Here is a 16258-nt window from a genome sequence, read left to right as displayed (position 1 = left end):
CAGATCATATGTGGGCTCTTGTGCTTGGCTTCTTCTTTCACTTTATGAAATGTTTTGGAGCTTCATCCATGATACCAGTAGTTTGTTGGTAAATGCTAACCAGCATTCCATTGTATGGATATACCATATTTGTCTCTCCATTTGCCAGTCTGTGGATATTTTGGTGCTTCCAATTTTTGGCTATTCTGAATAATGTTGCAGTGAATATTTCTATGCAGGTCATTGTGTGGATAGACACGTGTTTCATTTCTCTTGAATAGGTACTTAGGAGTGGAATTGTTGGGTTGTATGGTAGTTTTATGGTTAACATCTTGGTGAACTGCCCAACTGTTTTCAAAGTGCCATTTTACATTTCCATTCAGCATCCAATAAAGGTTCCTGGTTCTCCATATTCTCACTGACGTTTGGAATTGTCTGCCTTACTTGCACTCACTCTATTGAGTACAAAATGGTATCTCATTGTGGTTTTAATTTATAATTCCCTAATGACTGATGATGTTAAGCACATGATGTGCTTATTAGTCATTTGTAAATCTGGTGGAAAGTTTGTGTCTTTTGTCTATTTAAAAAGCTTGGTTATATATTTTTTATTAACTTATGAGAGTTCTTTGTGTATTTTAGATATAAGACCTTTATCATATATGTGCTTAGTAAATATTTTCTCCTAATTTTATCTTTATCTTTTTTAAAAAAATATTTTATTTATTTATTTATTTGAGAAAGAGAAATAGCATAAGCAGTGGAGAAGGAGAAGCAGGTGGGACATCAAGCAGGGAGTCTGATGCAGGGCTCAATCCCAGGATCCTGGGGTCATGATCCCAGCTGAAGCCAATCACTTAACCCACTGAGCCACCAGGTGCCCCTGTATTTTATCTTTTTTTAAAAAAAGATTTTATTTATTTATTCATGAGAGACACACACACAGAGAGAGAGAGAGAGAGAGAGAGGCAGAGAGAGAGAGAGGCAGAGACACAGGCAGAGGGAGAAACATGCAGGGAGCCTGATGTAGGTCTAGATCCCAGGTCTCCAGGATCACGCCCTGGGCCAAAGGCGGTGCTAAACCGCTGAGCCACCAGGGCTGCCCTGTATTTTGTTATCTTAATGGTCTCTTTTGAAGTACAAAAATTTGGATTTTGATGAGCCCCAATTTATCCATTTTTTTCTTTTATGGACCATGTTTTTGAGTCATATCCATAATATCCATCTTATATTTACTTCTAAAAGTGTTATATGTTTCTAGCTCTTATATGTAAGTGTGAAAATTTTAGAGTAAATTTTTGTGATGGTGTGAGGTAAGGGTCTAAGATCATGTTTTTACATGTGCATATCCAGTCATCCCAGCACCATTTAGTGCACATGCTTTTCCCCAATGAATTGTCTTGATACCTTTGTCAAAAGTTAGTTGAAGGGTGCCTGGATGGCTCAGTAGGTTAAGCATCTGCCTTTGGCTCAGGTCGTGATCCCAGGGTCCTGAGATCAAGCCTTGTCTTGGGCTCCCTGAACTGAGGGGAGCCTGCTTCTCTCTCTGCCTCTCTCTCTGTGTCTCATGAATAAATGAATAAAACCTTTTAAAAATTAGTTGACTTTAAGTATTAGGATTTGTTTCTTTTTTAAATTTTATTTATTTATTCATGAGAGACACAGAGAGAGAGAGGCAGAGACACAGGCAGAGAGAGAAGCAGGCTCTATGCAGGGAGCCCAATGTGGGACTCAATCCCGGGACTCCAGGATCACACCCTGAGCCAAAGGCAGATGCACAACTGCTGAGCCACCCAGGCATCCCTGTTGAATATTTTTATCATGAAAGGGTATTGTATTTTGTCAAATGCTTTTTGTCTTTCTTTCTTTTTTTAAAAAGGATTTATTTATTTATGATAGACAGAGAGAGAGAGAGAGAGAGAGAGAGAGAGAGAGAGAGAGAGAGGCAGAGATACAGGAGGAGGGAGAAGCAGGCTCCATGCCGGGAGCCTGACATGGGACTTGATCCCGGGACTCCAGGATCGTGCCCTGGGCCAAAGGCAAGCGCTAAACCGCTGAGCCACCCAGGGATCCCCTGTCTTTTTGTCAATTGGAATTATATCTTACTTCGATTGATTTTCATATATTGAACCAACCTTAAATACCACTTGGTCACGGTCTATAAACCTCTCTATATATTGCTCAGTTAGGTTTGCTGGATTTTGTTGATTTTTGTGCTTATATTCATAGGGAATACTGTAGCTGTAGCTTTCTTGTGATGTCTTTGTCTAGTTTGGATAATACTGGCTTCATAGAATTAGTTGTGAGGTATTCCATCCTATGAGTTTGTGAAAGGTTGGTATTAATTCTTCTTCAAATGTTTGATAGAATTAACCAGTGAAGCCATCTGAACCTGGGTTTTTCTTTGTGGAAAGTTTATTGATTACTGATTCAATCTCTTTACTTGTTGTAAGTCTGTTTATTTTTAAAAATATTTTATTTATTTATTCATGAGAGACACAGAGAGAGAGGCAGAGACATAGGCAGAGGGAGAAGCAGGTTCCCTGCGGGGCCTGATACAGGACTTAATCCCAGGACCCCAGGATCAGGACCTGAGCCGAAGGCAGACACTCAACCACTGAGCAACCCAGGCATCCCTAGATTTCTATTTCTTTTTGAATTAGTTTTGGTAACTTGTGTCTTTCTAGAAATTTGTCTGTTTCATGTAGGTTATCTACTTTGATGCATACAATTGTCCATGGCATTCCCTTGTAATACTTTTATTTCTTTAAGATTGGTAGTGATGTCTGCTCTTTCATTCTTGATTTTAGTAACGTACACTTGAAAAAATATGCATTCTACTGCTGTTAGGTGCAGTGTTCCATGGATTTCTGTTATGCTGATTTGGTTGATAACATTGTTATCAATATTATCCACATTCTTGTTGATCTTCTGAATAGTTTTTCTATCTATTGTTGAATGTGGGATATTAAAGTATCCAAATAATATTATTGCATCAGTTATGTCAACTTTATGTTCATGTATTTTCAGGTTATTTTGTTAGTTGCATGTAATTTAAAAATTATCTCTTTCCACTGATTTAACTCTTTTATCATTATAAAATTTCCCTCTTTGATTCTAATAATTTTGTCTTGAAGGCCAATTTTTTGCTATTGATAATAGCCATTCCAGTCTTTTTTTGGTTACTGTTTGCATATATTTTTTACATATACTATTTATATATCTTTTCCTATCCTTTTATGTTTAACCTATTTGGGTCTTTAAGTATAAGATGTGTCTCCTGTAGATAGAATATCTTTGAATCATGAAGACTCCTAACTCTGGGAAACGAACTAGGGGTGGTGGAAGGGGAGAAGGGCGGGGGGTGGGGCTTGACTGAGGGGGCACTTGACGGGATGAGCACTGGGTGTTATTCTGTATGTTGGCAAATTGAACACCAATAAAAAATAAATTTATTATTAAAAAATATCTTTGAATCATGTTTGATTTTATCCGTTTCATCAATTTCTGTCTTTTAATTGGGGAATTTATTCCATTTACTTTTAATTTAATTACCAATACAGAAGGACTAACTTCTGCCATTTTGTTATTTGTTTTCTGTATGTCTTATATCTTTTTGTACCTTTGGTCTGCCATTACTTCTTTCTTTTGTGATAAATAGATATTTTCAAGTATAACATTTAAATTACTTTGTTGTTTCTTTTACTATATATTTTTCAAGTTTTTTTTTTTTTTTTTAGTCACAGCCCTGGAGATTACAATGATCATTTTAAAACAATCTAGTTCAAATTAAAATCTGGTTCAGACTATACAGAATCTTTGCTCCAATATATCTCCATTCTGTCTCCATTCCTTCGAGCTATTATTGTTATAGAAATCACTCTTTCATACATTTTTAGTTCCATCAACACAGTTTTATAATTATTTCTTTATGAAATTGTATTTTAAATAAGGTAGGAGAAGACAAAAGTTACAAAAAAATACATTATACTATTTTTTTTATTGAAGTATTGTTGACACACAATGTTACATTAGTTTCGGGTATACTATTTTTTATATTAATCTACATAGTTACCTTTATTGGTGCTTTTTATTTCCTTGTGTGGATTTAAGTTACTGCCTAGTCCTTTAATTTCAGACTGAAGGATACTCATGAGTATTTCTTGTATGGCAGTCCGGCTAGTAAAAAATTCTTCACTTTTTGTTCATCTGGAAATGTCTTCATCTTTCTTTTATTTTTGAAGAATAGTTTTGTCAAATACAGAGTTCCTGGTTGGCAATGTTTTCCTTTTAATATTTTTAATAGGTGCTTCCACTGCATTCTGGCTTCCATGGTTTCTGTTCAGAAATCCACTGTTAATCTCACAAAGATCCTTGTACATGATGAGTTGCTTCTCTCCTGCTGCTTTCAAAATCTTTTTGTCTTTGTCTTTCAACAGTCTGACTACAATGTATTATTTGTATTTTTGGATTCTCTTGATTCTTTCTTCTGTTATCTCAAATCTTCTATAGTAAATTTTTCATTTCAATTACTGTATTTTTCAACTCCAGAATTTCTATTTGGATCTTTAAAAAAAAATCTTTTCATTGATATTCTGTATATGCTGTGGTGTCATTGTCATACTTTTTCTTTAGTTCTTTTTTTTTTTAATTATTTATGATAGTCACACACACAGAGAGAGAGGCAGAGACACAGGCAGAGGAGAAGCAGGCTCCATGCACCGGGAGCCCGACGTGGGATTCGATCCTGAGTCTCCAGGATCGCGCCCTGGGCCAAAGGCAGGCGCTAAACCGCTGCGCCACCCAGGGATCCCCCTCTTTAGTTCTTTAGACACCGCTTTCCTTAGTTCTTTAACATTTATAAAAGCTCATTTGAAGTCTTTGTCTAGTAAGTTCAACGTCTCAGCTTCCTTAGGGACAGTTTCTATTGAAAGTTTCCCCCCCCTTGAATATGGGCCACATTTTCCTATTTCTTTGAGTCTTATAATTTTTGTTGAAAACAGGGCATTTTAGGTAGCGTAATTTGGCAACTTTTGATCACATCCTCCTCCCCCCCAGTTTGTTGTTGTTACTATTTTCTTTGTTATTATGGTTATTTTTTGTTTAGTAACTTTTCTGGACTACTTCTATTGTATTGCCTGTAGTATGTGACCATGAAAGTCTCCACACTTTCATGGTAATTAGATAATGGTTCATCAGATATTTCCTTCAATGACTTGAATCAATAATTCTTCCATCCTTTGCCTAGGAGGATGATGGGGTTGGGGTTCTGTGTTCTTTGGGGCATGCCTTCAACACTCAGGCAGTTTACAACTCTGTCTTAACTTTCGCTTTGCTTCGAGACTTAAGGTCAGCCAGAGATGAGAGATTCATGTCTTTGCAGGTCTTTCCTGGGCATGTGCACAGCCCTGTACATACATGCAGCCTTTTACTTGCCCAGGAATAAATCAGAGTTCTTTAAAGGCCACTATGGACATCCCATTCTCTAGATATTTAAAGTTTTTGGTTAGGCTCTTGCTTGCCCAAAATGGTATAGTTGCTTCAAGCAACTGTGGTGTTAGAATGCTGCTATCATTTTCAATAAATGCTCTACAGATAAAGCTTTTCTCATAGAGCAAGCTCCAAGCCAGGTCCAATAATGAAAACACTCTACTAATGGGGCTTTCTAGGGAAGTATGAGACAGGTTAAATAGTGACAGTATTCTGGAGATGGGACTTTTTGAGGAGCTCCAAATCCAGTCTGCTCCCTCTGGTGGCTGAAATGCTGCTGCTGTTGTTTTCTTTACAGTTACTAAGGTTATGATGAGTCTGCTGTTTTTCAAGGCAATTATGTAACTGGGGAGAGGGACATGGGAGTAGACTGAGTTTAAAATGCCATAAAGTGTTCTTAATAGAGATTAAATAGTTTTTCCTGATGCTCCTCAGATTGTTTCAGGCTTTGATGACTTTCCATATTTATGAAAAAGTTGGTTTTTAATATCTTGCCAATATTTTCATTGCTTTAATGGAAGACTAGATTTACAGAAGTCCTTACCCTGCCATTCCAGAAGTCCTGCCTGGTTAGCTATTATTTTTATTATACAAGCTACTCCTTAGCTTACTTTTTCCCAATTTAACAACACCTCTTGGAGATTTTTGTATATCAGGTCATGGAAATTTTTTTTTGTATTGTTCCAGAGTAGTAATATGACATAATTTATTTAACCATGCCTTACCACCGAATCATTGAGTTTCTTTTCCAGCACAATCAATGTAATAATACCCTTTTGAATTATCTTTTATATATATTGCAAGTATATATCTTTAATTTAAATTCCCAGCTGCAGTATAGCTATTCAAAGAGTATGTTCAGTTCTAATTTTGATGGATATTGCCTAATTGCCCTCAAAATAGCCACACCAATTACACTCTCTTTACTACTATGTCAAAGTGCCTTTTTTTCACATAGAATTCTCAACACTGAGAATCCTAATTTTTGCTAATTCAGTATTCAGAGAATGATATTTTCATTCCATTGATTCATTTATTTATTTCTTACTTGGTTTTAATGCTATAAATATGATTAAGCAGTTTAGTATAAGCTGACTCTCTGATTACCTCACATATAGAATTTGAGAGGTCCTCTGGATTAGACCTTTATTATAATAAGGAAGAGGAGAAGAAAAAGCAATTGCAGATGTAGTGGCATCACAGAGTATGTCTTTTTATCAAAGTGACCTTTACAATTGTTTACAAAAGAAGTCTGGGGATAAAGCCATCAATAAAAATCTGCTGTCATACCATTGTTTAATGAATTTCGATAACTTCACACTGTTAAGACTCATGGTGACTGTTGGAAAAAATGGAGTCTTACATTCTGGAATCTGGTATGATGATGACTCAGGATAATGAATACAGTTTCTTATAAATTGCTTGGGCCCTGGTAAGCTCTAAGTTCTAGTTACCCACTGGTGACTTAATTTTTTAAAGATTTTATTTATTTACTCATGAGAGACACACAGAGAGAGGCAGAGACAAATGCAGAGGGAGAAGCAGGCTCCCTGTGGGGAGCCTGATGTGGGACTTGATCCCAGGATCCTGAGATCACAACCTGAACCAAAGACACACACTCAATCACTGAGCCACCCAGGTGCCCCATGGTGACTTCCTTCTTTTTACAGTTGCAACTAGAAAGAATTGCACATGCTTTAATCTCACAAATAGGTTTTACAGAGTATTAGAAGAATACTATTATGTCCAGGTTCCTTTAAAAGTATTTTATGAAAACAAAAATAAAAATAAATAAAAGTATTTTATGAGAGGGGTATAGAGATGGAAATAGTGATGTTTAAAGTGAGGTTAAGAAAGACAGGGGAGAAAAATCAAAGATCTGCATTTGAAGACTTGATACACCTAAGTGCCAGGTAAAGTTCAGAGAGAGATTTATTATGATAACTGTAAAGAAAACATATCTCTTGTCTAAGCTGATGTCTTCAATTATGTTTGTTATCTTTTAGGCATTAGCATGCTTTCCAAAAGCCATGCCAAGTCTGCTTTAATACACAGCTTGTTATTTTACATCTTCCATATATGACCATTCCCAGGTTATAGATACTGAACTATTCAAATCAGGCCAGTATGTAGAGGAACTGAGTGGAGAGCATGCAGGCATTAGGGCTGCAGAGGATATGTTTTATTATGTATTACCATCGACTCTGTAGTGACCTTGGAAATTTTGCTTAATGTCTCAGCTTGCAAATCTCTTATGTAAGGTGATGAATTAGCTGGGAACATGAAAAACATTATAAAATTATTATAGTGAGTGTTATCATGATCACATACTGAGCTGAATTTGATCAAGTAAGCATCTGATAAAGGGCTATATATACTTCAAGTCTTTTTTTTCCTCCTTACAAAAATTTTGTAATTTTGTATCTTAGTAAGTAAAATAAAAATCATATCATAACAAAGAAAAAAAAGCTAGTACTTTCCCTTTTAAATGTGGACAGTCAGTATAACATAGTGGTTAAATGCATTGGCTTTGGAGCCAAACTGCCTTTCATATCCTGGCTCTGTCACTTACAAGTGTGTGACCTTGGGCAATGTCTCAGTTTCTTCATTTGTAAAATAAGAATAATAATAGTTCCTAACACATCCATAGGATTAATGAAGATTAAGTTAGCTATACAGATATCCCCTGCTTTTTAAAAAAATATTTTATTCATTTATTTTAAAGAGAGAGGGAGTGTGCTTGTGTGTGCAGGGGTGGGAGAGTGGGGGGGAGGGCAAAGGGAGAGTGAGAGGAAGAGGGAAAGAATCCTAAGCAGAGTTGTGTTAAGTGTGAGCCTGATGCAGGGCTTGATCTCAAGACCCCAAGATCATGATCTGAGCAGAAACCAAGAGTCTGATGCTCATCCAATTGAGCCACACAGGGGCCCCTCCTCTGCTTTTAAAAAGTTCACATTATGCCACTTTGCTTTTAAGACTTTTATTACTACCTGTTTTCACTAACTGAAAGAGATTCACTTAGCATCTCAGCATCAAATTGCCATAGCTTTGAACTGTGTCTGTGAGCATCTGTGTTTTATCTCCATTTATGTTGTGCATCCATTAGGAAGATGTGTCTTAAGGTATCAGAAAAGCCTATAAAAAGTTACTTTTTGGGGTCTGGGAATGCTCAAAAAATTTTCCATATAAACAAATGGTAATTGCTTCTTTGCTTTATGCCATTTGGGCCTATGAAAGATTTCATATTCCTCTACTTTTGGATAGCAGGGAAAACCTGTAAAGAAAAGCACTTTGTGGTGGGCAAGGAGAAAACACTCAATAAATGTTAGTTATTATTGTTTCTATTATTAATTAAAAATTTTCTCTTTGGCCAGGCGCTTAACAGGAGCTGGTACAGCAGGTAGAGGCAGAGAGCTAGTATGTGTGAGAACAAGGAATTGGGAGGTATTCCTTCAGTCCCACCACGGAGATCATACTTCTGATGATGGTATTGTAATTATTCTGACCACACTATTAGGGGCTTTTACAGAGAATATGTCAATGCTATTAAAAATGTATTATTTGAGCTATTTGTATCAGAATCACAAGGGAAGGGAAGAATTGATAAGATGCAGATTCCAGGGTCGCCTGTGTGGCTCAGTTGGTTAAGCGTCTACCTTCAGCTCAGGCCATGATCCTAGCCCAGTTCCTGGGATCTAGTCCTGTATGTGGCTTCTTACTCAGCAGGGAGCCTGCTTCTTCCTCTCCCTCTGCTTGCTGCTCCCCCTGCATGTGTTCTCTCTGTATGTCAAATAAATAAATAAAAATTTTAAAAGGAAAATAAAATAAAATAATAAAATAAAATAATAAAATAAAATAAAACAAAATGCAGATTCTAGAGTTTCATTCCAAATCTGCAGAATCAGAATTTCTGGGCCTTGGATCTAAGGCTGTACATTTTGAAATAGGCACCCGAGGAGCTTCTGATGCACACTAAAGTTTGAAAACCACTGGATCAGGCTATGTTTAGATATGGTTTGATCAGAACCCAGTGAACAGCTGGTAACACTGACAATAATGTGAAATGGTGCTAGTATATGAATCCACATTCAGCTTGACCAGGAGGTGCTCTGACTTCACTTTACTTCTGCTCTCAGGCTTATGAATAGTCTTTTTCTTTGGTAATTTTTTAATTCAAATGGCAAGATATTCTGTTTCTGGCCATCATAAACAAATTTAAAATTCCTAGTTCTAAGGCTTTTGTCAAATAAAATTTTGATGCTGGCTGTAGCTCTCACTTTTGCCAGTAGAGAGCACAGTAAGTCTATTGATTTTATGCTTTGTATAACAAAGAAGTCTGAGGTCTTTTCTCTATTTTAGTATGGAAATCTTTTCCTGTGGATTGAATAATAGGGGACAAGGGCCACTTCTGTATGGGGTAGGAATATGACCTTCGGAGTAGGATTGCTCATTTTTCAAAGACGACACAGAATTAAACTTTTAAATCTATAAATTTTATATCTGAAAAATATGGTCTGCTAGACTTCCTACTCTATAAAATGAAAAATACTCCTTCTTTCATGTGTAACATGTATTCCCATTGAGCACTTTGGATTAAGGTGTGAAATGTAGAGAAATATGTAAAAAAAAGTTATAAGATGTTGAATTATTCTAGTTTTTAAAACAACATGCTTTGGAATGTGAAATTAGACACCTGGAGGGAAATACCTGAATGCTCAATGAAAGATAAATTTCAATTTTCTATGTTCCAATATTTTTTTTCTTAGCTCCTACAGACCTTTTACTTATCATCTAAACAGAAACTGGAAGGGCAAGGTTTTGAGGGCTTTGAGGAAAAGCTAAAACAGATCAACTTTCCCTCCCCTTCTCCCAATGCCCCAAAGTCAAAATATCTGAGACTATGGTAGCAATACTCTCAGATAAAAACATTTCTCAGTGTTTTCTGTACAACTTTATATAAACTCAAAGGGAAGAGTTAGTTCATTAATAAAATGTAGACACTAGAAAAACAAGTTTTAGAAAAAAATTGGACCCAATATCAAGACAAGTAGAATTTCTGTGAAGAAATCTCTCAGTACTTGAAGTGGGCTTCATTCTGAAGATGCTTAAATATAATACTGAGTCAAAACACTGGGCAATGTTGGTTAAGATTTATTGAATACCCACAATGAATGTGCTGTAGGGAATCGATTTGTGTTGGATGGCCCGAAGACTATAAATAAGTTTCAAACTAATGAATTTTTGAAATTTTTTTCTGGTGGCCTAAATAGTCATCCAAGTTTCTCTGAATATAAAGGTTTATGCTCCTGGGACTGGTCTATAAATTGGTTACAGCATTTTATATCTCCAAAGCCATATTCATAGGGATGATGGATGGGATCCATTGATGGTGCAAAAAATGAAGACTTAGAAAAATAAGTGTGGATTATTGGATACTTGAAAGAAAAGGGAAATTTCCCTAGGTGAGTGTAAAATAAAACTTGTTTTTTTCTGGCCTTAGATTCTCACATCTGCTTTGTGTATGATGTGTCATGAAATTTGCTCTACTAGACATATTTTGATTCCCTATAATGTAGAAGACGAACTTTCTCTAGTCAACTTAAATCTGTCAAAACAAAACCTCTTTGATGAATAATACTCATTTTGTAAAGGTCTTACTCCAATAACTGATAAAGATTTTTGGAAAGTAAAAAACTGTCCCCATACTCTTATTCAAACTGTATTCTATTTTGATTCCAATAGAAGAGCTATAGTTATTTGAAGGTTTTTCTTCTCTCCTTTTTCCAACCCATTCTAAATCTTTTAGAACTTCCTCCCCACTTTGCTGATAAAAATGAAAAACAATATAAAACTACCAAAAAAAATAAAAAATAAAAAAAAATGAAAAACAAAAGCCTTACAAAAGATAGTAGTTAATGGAATTATTTGCTTTGTGACACACATCTTTGGGCATGATCTACAGACTACAGCAATTGCAAACCATTGTATCAACCTAGACATCGTAGTTAGTCCTTAGCAAAACTGTGAAGTAAGCAGAATTGGTTTTGGCTCCTCCTACTCTCAGCCTTTTTTTTTTTAATTTTATTTTATTTTTATTTTTTATGATAGTCACAGAGAGAGAGAGAGGCAGAGACACAGGCAGAGGGAGAAGCAGGCTCCATGCACCGGGAGCCCGATATGGGATTCGATCCAGGGTCTCCAGGATCGCGCCCTGGGCCAAAGGCAGGCGCCAAACCGCTGCGCCACCCTGGGATCCCTACTCTCAGCCTTTTAACCTGTAGTGTCTTCACTTCACAGAGTCCTGTGGATACCTTCCCTTAATGTATCCTTTATTTATTACCCCATTAGTGTTTTTGCTTTTCTTTACTTATAGTCACCTTCTTCAGGGAAAAAAAAGTTAATCTCATAGACTGGTTTGTGATCATATAAGAATTAATTTGTTAATGACTTACCACTTTTTAAGTAGTATATTTATATTCAGAGGTTTTGAAAGACAGCAATTGAATAAAAAAGGGATGATTTTAATAATAGAGGTTCTAGATCCTATAACAAATAACTAGGTGTGGCCAGCATTGGCAGTTGCCTCATAAGTAACTTCTCTCTTTCTTTTTCAGTAACAGAATCATGATTTCACTTGGTGTAATAATGAGCCCAGATCAAAGACTATTACCATTGAAGCTACATTTGGCCGTATGGCTAAGTTCAGGCTAATAACATGTAGGTGGAAATCTCCCTAAAACATAAAGGGTGGCCTTTTGTCCTGCCCACCTTCTTTGTGATGCCAGTCTGGAATATGAACATGTCAGCTAGAAATGGAGTTAGCTCACATCATGAAATGTCCTTGAGGATGGAAACTGCATACTGAGGATGGTGGAGCAGAAAGGTAGGTGTAAGGGTCAATTGACTGGACTGCCTGGAGTGCCTACTTCTACTTTGTTTAAGTCATGTCATTTTGGGATTTTTTGTTATATGCCACTAAACTTGATCTTGAGGAGACAGAAGACAAATATCTTTGGGAAATCAGGGATGTGTGGTATCTCTCAGCAAAATTGGTAGGCTAATTCTGTGAAAACCATCACTGCTGGCTTTTGAAAGTGAGAAGTTATCTGAGAGCATGTGTAGAATTCTTGTCCTCCTTTTTGAGTCCTTCTGAAAAGTTCTTTCTCATTCTTTCTTAACTGTTTAGAAGGTATAGATCTTATCGTGCCAAATGTATTCTAAATGACTAGACAATAAAGAGAATAACTTTTTTCCCTGCCATGCCACAGTGTCTAACAGAGTAGTATGTTGGGTTCTTCATATCTTGTAGGTCATATTAGTTACACAATTACCCTAGATTGACATGTGCTAGTAGAAAGACACTCTCAGAGAGAAGTAGTTTGGAGGAACAGGAGATGTAAAAGGTCAACCACAAATCATTCTGATTTAAACATAATATGATTTAGTATAACCCAAACATCAAAAGCTATCCTTGGGAATGTGGGGAATTTACATTACATTGCTGTACCAGATTGATACGCAAGCCTAGAGCAACATTGCTGTGAAGCAGCAACCCCCACCACAAGGAATGGATTTTAGTGGACATAGTGAATTTGTGAGCTGGCATGCCAAACAGACCCCTTTGCAGAATAAACAAGCTCAAATCCATGTGTTCTATTTGTAGCTGGTCACATTGCTGCTTTCTTACTCTCTACTTCAGCAACTCAACCATAGCTAGGGCCTCTACCCTCAATCCTCTACCTTTGGCAAATTTTTTGTTCTTGGCTCACTGATGATTGATATGGGTTTGAGCCTGAATAGTGTTTTGGTAGCCAACATCTCTGTAAGTAAGACCAGCTGAAATACTGTTGTCAGCGGAAAATTTGGAATGGCAAATAATAGAATCAGCAAGGAAGGATAAATATAGACAGTATATTAATATCACTTGTTAGGCTAAGATCATCTCAGCACTGTGGAGTTGCTGGTTTTCGTCTGTTTGTTTTGGTTGAAGGATTTATTATGGCTTAGTTTATTTCCCTTGGTTCAATCTGCCTTTCTGTTTCTGAGCCTTTTTAGCAAAGACAGTAGGGTCTGAGTGTCAAATAAGTGGATGGAAGGAAAGATAGGCAGAAGATGGAACTCAGATACCAAAGCAGTAAGCATACAAGTGACTCTTCACTCATTAGGCTACACAATGCAAGAGTTGACTATTAATCTAAATAAATGATCAGTGCAGTCCGCGGTTAGTAGCTTTCATGGGAATTAATTAAAAATATCAGAGAAGACTTAGGAGCAGGAATTTGAGATGAGCCACAGACAATATTTTTGTCTGTGTACAGTAATACCTGGTTTTTAATATGGAACCACTTTTCTTTCTTGTTGGGGAACAGCATGTTGTCAGCAAAATTAAGCCCCAGAATGAAACTTCTTCAAAAAAGGAAATCCAAAATGAAATCATTTTTTAAGGGTATAAATAAAATAGATCCACGCATTTCCTGACAGCCTGAATGAGAAGGTCCATATTTATCTCAGTAAGCTTTCAGCGTTAGACTTTAGGAGCCAAAGTGACAGTTTTGGATTCAGCCAGACAGTGAGCCTGATATATAAAGACTCAAAATAGATTTCCTTTGCCCCTAGTCCTGCCAAAGAGCCATTTTAGGTGTGCAGGAAGGCGCTGAGTATGCTAATGCATACTGCCCTTATGCTGAGTGGGAGCAATGGATGGCTTTGCCTCACCTGACTTATCTTGATTAGAATTTAGATCCCCAAAGAATCTGAAAGGTAATATGATATTTCTTGTGATTTCACAGCAGATGTGCTTTTGCCTTTTTTCTTTTTTTACATGGAATCATTGGAAATAGAGAAGAAAATGCAAAAAGCTTGCATTATAATGGAAATAGATAATCAAGCTGTGGGAAATCATTGATGCTTTTGATCATTCTGGGATTAGAAGAATTCTCCATACTTGTAGAAATGTACTGTGTCAAAAGATAAGGAATGCAAAAATGGATTAAAGTAAGATAAGAACTTTCATCCCAAATTTCACTAGAACTCTAGGCCAACTTTTTGTAGTAATTCTGAAGAGCCTTGTAGCTGTGAGTGTTTTTTTTTTTATAATTTCCTGTTTTTCTTTGACCTTCTTCCCTCTCTTCTTTCTCATTGCTTTCAATAAAAAAATTGGAAGACCACCTATATACTTTTGATACTGTGCTAGGTTCTGGACAGAGCAAAATGGGGGAGAGTATGGGCCCACTTCTAGAATTTGCAAGTTAAACTCTTAGGTAAATGATGTGTGCATTGAGTAATAGATTAACTTACACAGGCATAGAATGTAGTAGAGAGGATTTAGATAAGAAAAAAGTGAGTTTTTAAAATTTCCTCAAATTAGTGAGAAAAAACTCTGTAAATGGGTTGGGATGACTGCACAAATAGACCATGAAGCTAATGTGACTGAGACAAGGAAAGGGCTGGGCAGTGTAGTGGGAGAAGAAAAATGATCTGAGGTGGTGCTAAGGGTGGTTTGAGGGACTATTTGAATGCAAGTTAGGTCTAATCCTTAATGTAGCCAGTAGCCATTATAGACTTTCAGGAAAGGAAATGGCATTCCTAAAATCTGTAAGTGAAAAGTTAACTATATCTAAAAGCACTTGTTCTAGTTGCAGCCTACAGCCTGGGGACTTCAGTAGGGAGGAGATCGTGACAGCTGTGCTAAGAAGTAACCTGTGGCCTAGACCATAAGCATAACTGAGGGATGATTTAGGAGGACAAACTGGCAGTATTTGGTGAGAGACTGGAGTGGAGGACAGGGAACATGAGAATTACTGCAAGGTCTCTCTGGCTTGGGAGGTCAGAGTTACTTTGGTGTCACTTCTTCTGTGCAGGCTGGGCTTAGGGAGAGTTGGTAAGAGGCAAAGAGATAGCACTGGCTTCAGTGGGGTACAGTACAAGGCATGATGTAAGGAGTCTGCCCAGGACTCAAGTGAGGAGCAAAAATCTATGGCAGGAAATTGATAGCACATTTTTTCCATTTCAGCCTGGCCTCGTCCTAGAAGAGGTGACAGACTAATGTGTTTGGTTTTGTTTGTTTGTTGTTTTGGCTTGTTTTTCTTTTTTCTAAACATGAGATGATTTGAATGATTCTTCAAGGATGTCTCTTGTATTTTCTTTGGAACTCATGATCTGCCTCATTAAGGGGATCACACTTTCCCAATGTGAAATTATGTGCAGGTTGAGTTATCTCATTTGATAAAGAAATGCTTCCTGAATTTATATAATGTGAATGGGAACTCTTAGCTTTAAAACGTGACATGGAACCTTCTATGCCACGTGTGTGTGTGTGTGTGCATCTGTCTGTGTATTTATGCACGTGTACATAGCATGCCCTATATAATTATAGTTATGTCTAAATTTCTGTACTTTGGTTTATATATCTTGAGTGTTTTATTTTTCTTTGGAAATAAAGGGTATACCTTCTACTTCATTTGTACCCCACAGAGCGTAGTATATATATAGTACAATGTAGATTGCATAAAATGGCATGTCTTAGGAATATGAAATTATAGGTTGATCTTAAAAACCAATGTTAAAAATGAATAATTTATTTAAAAATAATGATAGAGAGTATCATAAAGTCCATTCAACCTCAAATTAATCTCATATTTTTCTGCATTTTTATATTTCAGCTATAAAGTAATGTTTTATGATAATTGAAGTATTCCAAAATTCTCAGATGCCTTCTAAATCATTAATAAAAAAGAAAATATTTTCAGTGAGGCTGCATTGTTAGAAAAATGAAAATTGCTCATTCTGGGCA

The sequence above is a fragment of the Nyctereutes procyonoides genome, unplaced genomic scaffold (genome assembly GCF_905146905.1).
Source record: "Nyctereutes procyonoides isolate TBG_1078 unplaced genomic scaffold, NYPRO_anot_genome, whole genome shotgun sequence".
Classification (NCBI taxonomy): domain Eukaryota; kingdom Metazoa; phylum Chordata; class Mammalia; order Carnivora; family Canidae; genus Nyctereutes; species Nyctereutes procyonoides.
This window is presented reverse-complemented; position numbering follows the sequence as displayed.